Source organism: Mus musculus, chromosome 3 (assembly GCF_000001635.26).
Source record: "Mus musculus strain C57BL/6J chromosome 3, GRCm38.p6 C57BL/6J".
Taxonomy (NCBI): domain Eukaryota; kingdom Metazoa; phylum Chordata; class Mammalia; order Rodentia; family Muridae; genus Mus; species Mus musculus.
The window spans coordinates 144,896,734-144,909,786 of record NC_000069.6 but is presented as its reverse complement, the minus strand read 5'-3'; positions in this window follow the sequence as shown (position 1 = coordinate 144,909,786).

Below are 13,053 nucleotides of genomic sequence, written 5' to 3'. Positions count from 1 at the left end.
CATAAAGAAAAATAAAATCATGACATTTTAGAAGGATGGAGAGCTAGAAATTACTATGTAAGTATGTGTCCCAGAAACATAAAGAGAAATTCTATATTTTTTTCTCAAAGGTCAATTCTGTTTTAATATACTATAATAATATAATATAATTAGTATAATATAATATAGTATAATATAATATAATATGCATATTATGTTCCTGTAATACTTCTGGATTCTTCAAATTGAACTTCCATTACCCATACTTTACTTTGAATCTTTACTAGTCTACGTTGCAAACATCCAAATGATTGGAACAATTATGTGTCCAGATTTTCTCTGTTTACTTGCTCTTCATTCTTTCTTTACTAAAACACATCCCATTAAAGTCGTTAATAAATATGTCATTGTATTCAGAGGCCATCTTTGTGCTCATGAAGCCAAGGCTCTGAAGGAGAGGTGAGTGGCCATGTGGGTCACAAGACCCACAGCTTCCTCTCTGCTCACTATGTTTATGAAGCAAGTGCGAGATGACCTCATCCCTTCACAGAGCAGTCCCTGCTATGCCCAGGCATAGCATGGCACCACGGCATACTCCCATAGTTATGCTGGCTTTCTCACCCTAGTTTCATAAAATCAGAATCACATGTCCCAGAAATAATTTTACAATATAAGTGATTAGAGATTGTTCAAATGATTGATTGGTTTGATGTATTTTCCTACCAAGAGTAGACACATAATTTAGGGATACATTATAGAAAGATGTTTAGGTAGTGATTTGGTTTGATTTGGTTGGTTGGTTTGTTAATATTTGAGGCAAAACAATATAATTCTAAAACACTGAGCTCACTGTATTGATGCATATCTTACAAGTTTCTGACTCAGTGTAAGAAAGGCATCTCACTCCCTTGCCACTCAAGTCAGAGACCACAGGAAACCCTTCTGCCTGCCCATTTCTTCGCCTCTTACATTCAGTAACTGAACAAGTCTTGCCCTCACATCCTCTTCCAAGGGCTACTGCACACAAGTGCTGCACATACATATACTCAAGCAAACACTTACACATAAAATACATATTAATTAAAGAGGATCCCTTTTCCCTTCTTTTCCATTATACCATCTAAGCATGTCTCTAAAATCTGCTAATAGAAATATAGTCCTACCTTCCTGTTTCCATCTGTATCCAGAGCTGACACTGTGCCACAGTTCCTTGTGCCAAAATCCCACTGGGAGAGAGCTGGTCTCCCAAGAGTGCTGGTACACTTGAAAGCAAAGGTGAGACCACCATGTCCGCTCAAATTCCTGGCCCAAGAGGAACCTGATCAGAGCCATCAGGAACAGGAACCAAGTAACAACCAGGGACAGGAACCTTCCCATTTCCATGTGCTCTCTTGAGCTTACACTGTGCCACAGCTCTCCATTCCCAAATCCTTCCCAGAGAAAACTGGTCTCACAGGAGTATTGACACACAGGCTTGCAAGAGGGACAAGCCACAGTTAGAAACAGCAATACCAGTTAAAACCAGAGATAATCAGATTGCAAAAGGAAGGGCAAAAACATAAGCAACAGAAACCAAGGCTACTTGGCATCATCAGAACCCAGTTCTCTGACCACAGCAAGTCCTGGATACCCCAACACAGCAAAAAAGCAAGACTCTGATATAAAATCACATCTCATGGTGAGGATAGAGGACTTTTAAAAGGACATAAATAAGTCTCTTAAAGAAATACAGAACAGGGCAGGATAGATGGCTCACTGGTTAAGAGCACTGTCTGTTCTTCCAGAGGTCATGAGTTCAATTCCCAGCAACCACATGGTGGCTCACAGCCATCTGTAATTGGATCCAATGTCTTCTTCTGGTGTATCAGAAACAGGATGCTCACATACATTAAATAAATAAATAAATAAATAAATAAATATTTTTTAAAAGAAATACAGAAAAACACAGGTAAAGAGGTAGAATTACTTAAAGAGTAAACACAAAAATCCCTTAAAGAATTAGAGAAAAACACAATCAAACAGGTGAATGAATTGAACAAAACCACCCAGGATCCAAAAATGGAAATAGAAACAATAAAGGAATCACAACGGAGACTGGCAGTGGTGGCACATGCCTTTAATCCCAGACATGGCAGGCAAAAGCAGGCAGATTTCTGAGTTCAAGGCCAGCCTGGTCTACAGACTGTATTCTAGGAGGAAAGTGAGGGCTATAGAGAAACCCTTTATCAAGAAAGAAAAAACGAAAGAAAGAAAGAAAGAAAGAAAGAAAGAAAGAAAGAAAGAAAGAAAGAAAGAAAGAAAGAAACAAAGGAAGAAAGGAAGGAAGAAAGGAAGAAAGGAAGAAAGAAAGAAAGAAAAAGAGAGGGGAGGGAGGGAGGGAGGAAGGAAGGAAGGAAGGAAGGAAGGAAGGAAGGAAGGAAGGAAGGAAGGAAGGAAGGAAGGAAGTCACAAAGGGACACAACCCTGGAGATAGAAAACCTAGGAAAGAGATCAAGAGTCATAGATGCAAGCATCACCAACAGAATAAAAGGGACAGAAGAGAGAATCTCAGCTGCAGAGTATACCATAGAAAACATTGACACAATAGTAAAATAAAATGCAAAATGCAAAAAGCTCTTAACCCAAAACATCCAGGAAATCCAGGACACAATGAGAAGACCAAACAGAAAGATAATAGGTACAGAAGAGAGTAAGATTCCCAATTTAAAGGGCCAGTAAATATCTTCAATAGAATTATAGAAAAAAAAAACTTCTCTAACCTAAAGAAAGAGATGCCCATAAACATACAAGAGGCCTACAGAACTCCAAATAGATTGGGCCAGAAAAGAAATTCCTCCTGTCACATAATAGTCAAAACACCAAATGCACTAAACAAAGAAAGAATATTAAAAGCAGTAAGGGGAAAAGGTCAAGAAACATATAAAGGCAGACCTATCAGAATTATACTTGAATTCTTACCAGAGACTATGAAAGCTAGAAGATCCTCAGCAGATGTTATACAGATGCTAAGAGAACACAAATATCAGCCCAGGCTACTATACTCTCTATTACCATACACGGAGAATCCAAGATATTCCATGAAAAAACAAAATATGTTTCCACAAATCCAGCCCTACAAAGGATAATAGGTAGGAAATGCCAACACAAGGAGGGAAATTATACCCTAGAAAATGCAAGAAAATAACCTTCTTTTAACAAATCCAAAAGAAGAGAGCCACACAAACATAATTCCACCTCTAACAACAAAAATAACAGGAAGCAACAATCACTATTCCTTAATATCTCTTAACATTAATGGACTCAATTCCTGAGTAGAAAGATATAGACTAAAAGACTTGATATGTAAATAGGACTCAGCATTTTGCTGCATGCAGGAAACACATCTCAGTTTCAAAGACAGACACTACCTCAGAGTAAAGGTCTGGAAATCAATTTTCCAAGCAAATGGTCCCAAGAAACAAACTGGAGTAACCATTCTAATATCAAATAAGATCAACTTTCAACCAAAAGTTATCAAAAAACGACAAAGAAGGACACTTCAAACTCATCAAAGGAAAGATATACCAAGAATTAGCTGTCCAGCAGCCATGGATTAACTGGGTTACCTGAAAGGAAGGCTGGAAATGAAAAAGGACTGGGGTATGGGGGGGCTGAGAAAGGGATGAAGCCAAGACAAAGTTTCTGATCAAGGTTCAAAGTTAATTTTCAGATTTTCACCACTGTATTTATATAGGGAAAGCCCACAGACCCATACTTTGTTTCAGCTGGATTGAGTTACAAAGCAAGATCAGCAGGCAGTCAATTCCTCAAAGCTCCTGCAGGAAATTGCAAATGAGGCAAGGCCAGGGGACTCCAGGTAGGTCACAAAACCCTCATGGTTTTGTGTAGCCTATTTAAGGTTGGGGGAAGGGCACAATTCCCACTTTTTTGTTTAATAAAGGTCAGCTGGACAGGGTCAGAAGATTTACTTGTTTTCCATAATCCCCTCTAGAAAACAAAATGGCCAAGTGGCTGTGCCTGTCTTAGGTCTGCGTCTATATTGCTCCTTCTTACCTGTCATGGACTACAAACATGGTTTTTGATGTATGTCTCTGGCTTAGATCAATAGGAGATCAAGAACACTCTTACCTGGCTACCAGCCTTCAAAAGCACACTCTTTCCTATTCAGACCAAAGTCACAAAGGACATATGAATACATACTCAATGCATTTCTTCATTGCAAAGAATAACTGCCACGGTGAATAGCTGAGCTTGCTAAAAGCAATCCCTGTGTGAAGGCAACTGATCTGTTTAAGATACAAGGTCCAAAGTTAAAAGCAACAAAATTATAATTAATGGTCCATGCAGTGTAGAAATTAAATCTGTAAGCCATGGCTTAATTTACCAGGATTCAAAACCATCCCTGGTTCTGTCTTTTTTTTTTTTTTTTTTTTTTGATTTTCCTTTTAGCTAGTTCTTCTCAAACTTTAGCCATAGAATCCTTTACTGTTCTTGAATGATCGAAGTAAAAGTAGCATTCTTTATTGAGGGCTATACCAAATCCTCCCTATTGAAGGAATAAAAGATTAGGATCATATACACATGAACTAATGCTTGTTCAAAATTCAGATCCTATCCAATTTTATTCAATGCAAAATGCAACTTCATAACAAACTGCAATTAATTTCCAAATATGCCTGTGAAAAATGTTCAGATCTAGCCTTCTAAATAAAGACATTTCCTTTTTTCCAATATTGGATTGATTTCTAGGCCAGTCCATGATTGAGTCACAATAACTTATCACATTAAAGGAAAAAGACAAGGCATTATAACTTCTCCTTTGGATTAATTTTTCTAGGTCAATTTTCACAGTCTCCAGGTTCTCTGTTCCACAAGGTCTAAAAGATCAAAGCAAGGCAGCTTGTCTAATCTGGGATATAGGCAAGCAATGGTGGGTCAAGAAGATATATCCAATATATTTTTCCTGTCACCATTGTCAGGCTACTCATCAAGCTCATAGGTCAGCATCATTCTTTGTCCTGGCATCAGCATGTCACACCAATCACTCTGGCAGCTAGCACCCTCCTACAGCATCCTTTGGAAAAAAACACAAACATGCTCTCTTCCCCGTATTAAATATATGAATAGGATCATACTATATACCAGTAAGTAGATCCTTCCATTTCACATAGGCATAACTATGCCTAGTTGTAGGGTGCCATAGACACTCAGCAGAGAGTTACTTGGCATCCAAAATTTAAATTAAAAAAAGGCACGATTTAAATAATGTGGTATACAGGAATATAATCCCCCTTTTTTGTTTTTTATAAAGATATTGTTTTAAATTCCACAACATCTGCCCTTTAGAATTATAAAGAATCCAAGAAATATTGGTAATATTAAATTGTCTACAAAACATCTCAAATGCTGGAATATAATAGCAGTTCTATTATCTGTTTAATCTGATTTGGAGCATTAAGCATAGAAAAACAATGCAGGCAATTACTAATTATATTTTTAATTTCTTCTCCAATTAAAACAGTGGCAATTAGAAAGCCTAAAATGTTGTCAAGTCAGATGTACATACTTTAATTTTCCAAAATCAGAAATATGAGTACCATTCATTTGCAATAATTGATTAGGTGTAAGTCCTCAAGGAGTAACACTGTTATGTGTTATAGGTAGAAACTAGGACATTGAGGACAAGTGTTTACAATATGACATGGACATTCTCTAAAAGATACCAAATTATTGTCTCAAGTTATTACTATTTTGACGATGTAAAGAATAAGATTGTATGGCCAATTATACCTGTGTAAGGCCTATTGTCTGTCTGGTATACAAATCTGCTATGGCATTGCACTAAGGGGTCTGTCTAGGCAATCTAGTATGAGCTCTTACATGGCCTATAAAGTAAGGAACAGTGTGTTCTCTTAAATTGAGTTGTCTTTCCATAAATAATTACAAAATTTGAGAATTAGCAGTCTCTAAAAAAGGAACAGATTCAAGCAATTGTAAACCATAAGCTACATATTGGCTATCAGTATGCAAATTAAAAACCTTGAAATTTCAACATTTCAAAGACAATGGCTACAGCATGTAATTCAATTATTTGTGCTGAAGTAGAGGGAAACTCAAGAGAAAAAACATGTTATCCAGTTATGTATGTTGCTTTCCCATTAGATGAGCCATCTGTAAAAACAGTAAGTATACAGAGACAAAAACTTTTTTTACACAATGTAAGGCTATTAGCCCTTTCTTCAGGGAAAATTTTCCAATGATATTGCTTCGTGGGCTCTTTAAAATTACAAGCTCACTAAAAACAAACACTTTACAATCACCAGGATGCATAGGAACAGTATAAAACAATCATCCAAATCCATAATAATTCTATATGCATATCCTGGAATGGCAGCTAGAGTAGACAAGCCAGGCTGTAATGCCTTCATAAGTTCCTACTTTCATTAACAATTCATAAATCTTAAGTCTGAACTTTGTTTTAGATTAATGGAATAACCAATTCCTTGGAGGTGAGTGAATACATCAGCTCCAATGTCTATTAATCCTTCAAAGCCCTTTTCTAAAATTAGTATTTTAAGGTTAGCAGATACAGTTATAATGCCATGGGGAGAAGCAGCAGTAATTTTTGTTTCTCCCGCATAATCAAAACACCTGAATAGATCTACAATACTTTGATAATAATGGTGCTTCAGTCTAAAATAATCCCCAGGTCCCCAGAGGCAAGGGTCCAAAAACTCCTGTAAGCAGGGTTAGCAATTCAAAAGAAATGCCACACAAGCCCCCACTGATGCTGCTCTGAGCTTTGCATTAACTCAAATGCAAATATTTATGGTATCCCTCCCCAGCGCCCCCCCTCCCCAGCCCCCATGCAAGGCAGCAGCCACAGCCAGACCCTAATTGTATGATGGTCCAATTTCTGTCTCCAAAAATCCTACCAGCTGCTTTTAGCAGTCTATCCAAATATTGCTGAAATGGTTCATTGCCTTGTTTGATCCTAGATAAACTCCCACTGAGATGTCATTTCCAATCTTAGGGAGTTAAATTTGCTTCTCCTACTGTATCCAATAAAGTTTGTGTAAAAGAGGGCAGCAGGGCCATACTGTGTCCCACCTACTTTTAACTCTTTTATTATTCTTGCAATTGTCTCTACTTGCTTGATTTTTTTCTTCATTACAAATATGAGTGAGTTAGAATCCTGAGCCTGTGATAGAACTGCAAACTGCAGCCAATGGATCACTGGCATTTTAACTATAATTTTAAAGTTTCTCTTCCAATATTAGAACATAACTATAATTTTGGAAAGCAAAACTCAAACTCCAACAAACAATCCATTCTCTTTAAAATCAACACCAAGTGCATCATCCCCATGCTACAAAGTTTTTGGCTGCCAGTTCCAATATATGAATGCATGGCAGTGCAGCTTTTAATGCCTCATTAAAGAGATATTGTTTTAAATCCTATCCTTTATAAGCCTATTTTCTAGGATAAGAATTACATAAAATATTATCCCAAATTAGAAATGTCTTTAGAGACCTGCTTTCCTGGGTTGGCTCATGCCATATGTTGTCTAGAGTGACTCCCACCCAGAGTTACCAGTTTTAACTTTCTGTTACCAGTGCTACAATTTTTTAATCACACCCAACAAATTATAGGCCAACACTAGATAACCAAGACATGCAGAATATATTTATAATTTTAAAACCACTCAGAAACCAAAATGAAGTGACTACACACATGTTATATATTTAGACCGAACAAAATTTTTATTTCTATAGCTGTAATTTCAAGGGGAAAAAAAAAGCATCTTGTCACTTGCTGAACCCAAGAAACACAATTGCAGAGATTTTTCTAGGAGAAAACAGCCATCAGCTTACTTGCCCTAGAACTGGAGAAGCTTCCGGCACCTTTAAGAGCAGCTTTTCAGCTCCTGGCAGGGCTTCTGCTGTTATGCTTGACTCCTAGCTGAGGGTGCAGGGCAACTTACCTGGTTCTGCTGTGAAAATTGAGACTGCCAGCAGATTTCTTTTCAACATGAAACACAGAACCACAATCATTCAAACAATGAAACAAAAACAGATATAAATTGACAAGTGGACAGAGTGCTGCAGGAAAGACAGACAATAGACAGAGAAGGAAGAGAACTTGATGTAACCAGAACTAAGGAATCTCCAGTAAGAGCCAGAGAGGAAGCAGAGAGACTCCTTATTTCCTCCTGGCCCTAGGAGAGCTCTGACCATTTTCTTCTTTTATGCTAATGTGTCCTGGAAAGGGGAGAACTGTTTTTCAGGGACCCATTCTGTCTATCTCTCTCTCTCTTACTCTCTCTTTCTCATGTCATGTGTATATTTACCATTTCTACTTTTGGGAACCATGTACAGCATAAATCTACTTGAGCTCAAAATTTTTCTAACATCTGTTTTAAACCCTGTTCCTCTCCCCTGATGCAGCTCTTGGCCCCAGATAAATGCCTATATAGAATGCCACCTTCCCAATTGTGCTGCTACCCCTAGGTAAATTTGACATCTGGTTGACACTTGTTCAACCTAGCTGTATCCTCTGTACCTCCTTCAACAACAGCCTCCAAAAAATAAACTTTATAACTAGCACTAGCATTAATGCTGTTCTTTGCTTACCACTGGGCACAACCTGAAGGATCAAGCCAAGACAAAGTTTCTGACCAAGGTTCAAAGTTTAGTTTTCAGATTTTTACCACTGTGTTTATACAGGGAAAGCCCACAGACCTGACCCATCCTTTGAATCAGCTTAATTGAGTTGCAAAGCAAGCTCAGCAGGTAGTCAACTCCTCAAAGTTCCTGCAAAAAAAAATTGCAAATGCTATGATGCCAAGGGACAGCAGCTAGGTTCTAACACCAGCATGGGCTTGTTTAGCCCACTCAAGGCTTGGGGAAGGGCACACAAGAATAACTCTCAATTCTGAACATCTATGGTTCAAATGCAAAGGAACCCACATTCATTAAAGAAACTTTACTAAAAATCAAAGCAAACATTGCAACTCATACAATAATAGTGGAAGACTTCAACACCCCACTTTTAGCAATGGATAGATCATGGAAACAGAAACTAAACAGAGCACACTGAAACTAATGAAAGTTGTGAACCAAATGGATTTAACAGATATCTATAGAACATTTCAACCTAAATCAAAAGAATATACATTCTTCTCAACACCTCATGCATGGTACCTTCTCCAAAACAGACCATATAATAGATCACAAAACAGACCTCAACAGATACAAGAAGATTGAAATAATCACATGCATCCTATCAGATCACCACAGACTAAGGCTTGTCTTCAATAACAACAACAACAACAAATAACAGAAAGTCCACATACACATGGAAGCTGAGCAACACTCTACTCAATAACAAGGAAGGTCAAGGAAGAAATAAAGAAAGAAATTAAAGACTTTTTAGGATTTAATGAAAATGAAGGCACAACATACCCAAGCTTATGAGACACAATGAAAGCAATGGTAAAAGGAAAACTCAGCTCTGAGTATGTCTCCAAAGAAACTGGAGAGAGCATGCACTAGCAGTTTAACAGCACACCTGAAAGCTCTGAAACTAAAAGAAGTAAGTATACCCAAGAGGAGTAGACTACAGGAAATAAGCAAATTCAGGGCTGAAATCAACCAAGTAGAAACAAAAAAGAACTATGCAAAGAATCAACAAAACCAGGACCTGGTTCTTTGAGAAAATCAACAAGATAGATAAACCCTTAGCCAGACTAAGCAGAGGGCACACAGATACTATCCAAATTAACAAAATCAGAAATGAAAAGGGAGATAAAACAACAGAAACTGAGGAAATTAAAAAAACACCAGATCCTACTACAAAAGACTATATTTAACAAAACTGGAAAATCTGGATGAAATGGACAATTTTCTAGACAGATACCAAATACCAAAGTTAAATCAGGATCAGATAAACCATCTACACAGTCCTATAACCCCTAAAGAAATAGAAGCAGTCATTAAAAGTCACCCAACCAAAAAAAAAAAGCCAAGGACCAAATGGGTTTAGTACAGAATTCTATCAGGCCTACAAAGAAGATCTAATACCAATACTCTTCAAACTATTCCACAAAATAGAAACAGAAGGAACACTACCCATTCATTCTATGAAGCCACATTTTTGCCATGTATTCTCCCTTCAAAATGGAAAGGTTTCTGTCTAATCAGGAACTTGTCACAATTTCCTTTCTTGGAGGACTTCATAAGAGATTTTTTTCTACTTCTACCACATTTAAGATTCCAAACAGATTTTTAAAACTGGTTGTGTTCATATTACTTTTAGTTTCAGAAGATATCATGTATATATAAGAGGCATTTAACAATTATAAATTATTTGGATGACTTAAAAATATCAATACTGAGTTGTATATTTTAAAATAAATTTTATTGGTTTTAAAAAAACAACCATAGGATCTGTTTTGGGTGTTGACCATCTTTGTTTTGAATTTCAAGTTTTGAGAAAGGGGTAGGCAGACTAAGGTGGGTGTGGTGGGAGGTGAGGAGAGTCTGGGAGGAACTGAGGATGGGGGAGAATATGATCAAATATATTGTTTAAATTTACTGTATGAAAAAAAATAAATATAAAAAAGAACTTGATGTTGTTCACATGAAGTACCAGTGATGCACCTAAAATGGAAGTTTTTAAAAAATAAAATCTAAAAACTGAAGCCCTGAGGGCCAGCAGAAAGAATGAAAACAGGCAACCTTTGAGGCAGGAAGTGGGGATCCCTCAAGAATGTACCAGAGACCTGGGAGGTGAGGGACTCAAAGTGAGGGACCTTAGATGAAGTGCCTTACAGTGGGGAGAGGGAACTTATAAAGCCCACCTCCAGCAGAAAGAAAGGGCAAGTGAGGGATGGAGTTGCCATCCCACAGTCAAAACTCTGACCCATAATTGTTCCTATCCAAAAGAATTGCAGGGACAAAAATGGAGAAGTGCTGAGGAAAAAGAAGGTCCAGGGACAGGCCCAAAGTGAGATCCAGCTTAAGTTGGGGCCCCAAGGCCTGACACTATTACTGAGGCTATGAAGTACTCACAAAAAGGGACCTATCATGACTGCCTTCTGAAAGGCCGAACAAGCAGCTAAAAGAGTCAGATGCAGATATTTGCACCCAACCAGTGGACAGAAGCTGCTGACCCCTGTTGTTGAAAGCTGGAAGAAGCTGAGGAGGAGGGCAACCCTGTAGGAGGACCAGCAGTTTCAAATACCTGGACCCCTGAGATCTCTCAAACACTGACCACCAACCAGGTAGCATACACCAGATGATATGAGACACCCAACACATATACAGCAGAGGACTGCCAGATCTGGGTTCAGACAGAGGTGTACCTAACTCAAGAGACTGGAGGACCCAGGGAGTGGAGAGGTCTGGTGGGGTAGGGGTTGGAGGGGTAGGGACATTCTTGTGAAGACAGGGGAGTGAGGAGGAGGTATGGGATGGGAAATAGTGAAATGGTGGACCAGGAAGGGGGTAAAAAACTGGAGTGTACAAAAACAAAAAACAAAAAAAACAAAGATTAACTAAAATTTAAAAAAATAATAATGAAAGACAAATAATAGTAGTAAAAAATAAATAGATAAATAAAAATCCAAAAACTAATATTCTAATTGAATTGTTAAATCTGAAAATCACAAGGAGAGAGACCAAGGCCATGAGTGTCCAATTTAAGCAAGTTTTATTTAATACTGGCCATGAAGATAAACACTGGTCATGCCCATACTCAGAATTCCCAGAGATTTGTGCTAGTCAGGTGCTCTTAAAGGCTGAACTCACAAAACTATGGCACTTCCTGCTGTTGTCCCTTTGGGGACAAACATATACCCTGATGTGCTTCCTGCCTATGTACCTCCCACCTATGTGTGACCAGGCATATCCTATGCAGTTGGGGCAACCAAATTTGCATATGAAGTGAAAATATGTGACTTGTTATCCTACATGAGCAACAGCCCCAGCATTCCAGAAAGTTGTCTGCCCATGGCTAGGTGGGGCTTACAGGGTAACTTTAGTTCTTACAGTATGTTCCTGGCATACTCATTTTTCTATAAGGAAGATATAAGGAACTTCTTTATGATAAATTTGACATGGGGAAGTACAAACATGTTTCTTTTATGGTTCTTCAGAGAAAATTATTGTGGGTCCAATAAAATGTCTGAGACAAAATGAACTGAAGAGGAAATTATTAACACAGTAAAGATACGCTGTTTATCTGAATTGGCAGAAGTCAAGCTTCCTTCTAAATATCTATGCACACCCATAGACAACTGCCATGCTCAGCCTAGCTCAGAGAAGCCTTCTGCTGCAGTGAGTAGAGAGAAAGCAGGAACTTGTGGCTACTTAAAGTGCTGAGAGTGCATGATGGTTGAAGGTTAAGACCAAAATAAGATATTACATTGTCCACTCAAAGGGTCAGGGAACACCACAAAAGGGGACAGAAGGAATGAAGCAGCTGGTTATGAAATCATTCCTTCAGAGCATGACACAGACATTGTAATCAAAATCTAACAGGAGATAGGGCCGCCTGCACAGGATCTCACAAGACTAGGCCTGTCAATCAAGGATCAGGGAGGGGCTCAAGGGGCTTTGCTTCCTGGGCTAACTACTGGTTCTTGATGCTTTCTCATGGAGAGGCTGTCACTGTTTTCAGTTGTGTACCCATGATGAGCTCACTGGCCTCCAACATTGATTCCTGACCCATGGCCTCATAGATGGCAATAACTGAACTTAGCAGGTCACAAAGCAACAAAAAGATGTGCATGTGGCAACCAGACTTGTAGGGAGGGTGGGGAGAGGGGATGACTGGAGAAGTGGGAAAAGTAAACAGAATGGGTTATGTATCTTCCTTCAAATATTAATTCAGTTAATTAAAAATGTTTACAGATAAAATAAAATTTTTAATTACTTAGTTAATTAACCTAAACTTTTCAGTTAGAGCATCACAAAACACACAAAGACTTCTGAGAAACTGTGTCAACCAAGAGGAGCCTAGGAAATGCACAATTTAACATAATATGAAAAGCTTGTTGGGACTCTAGAGCAG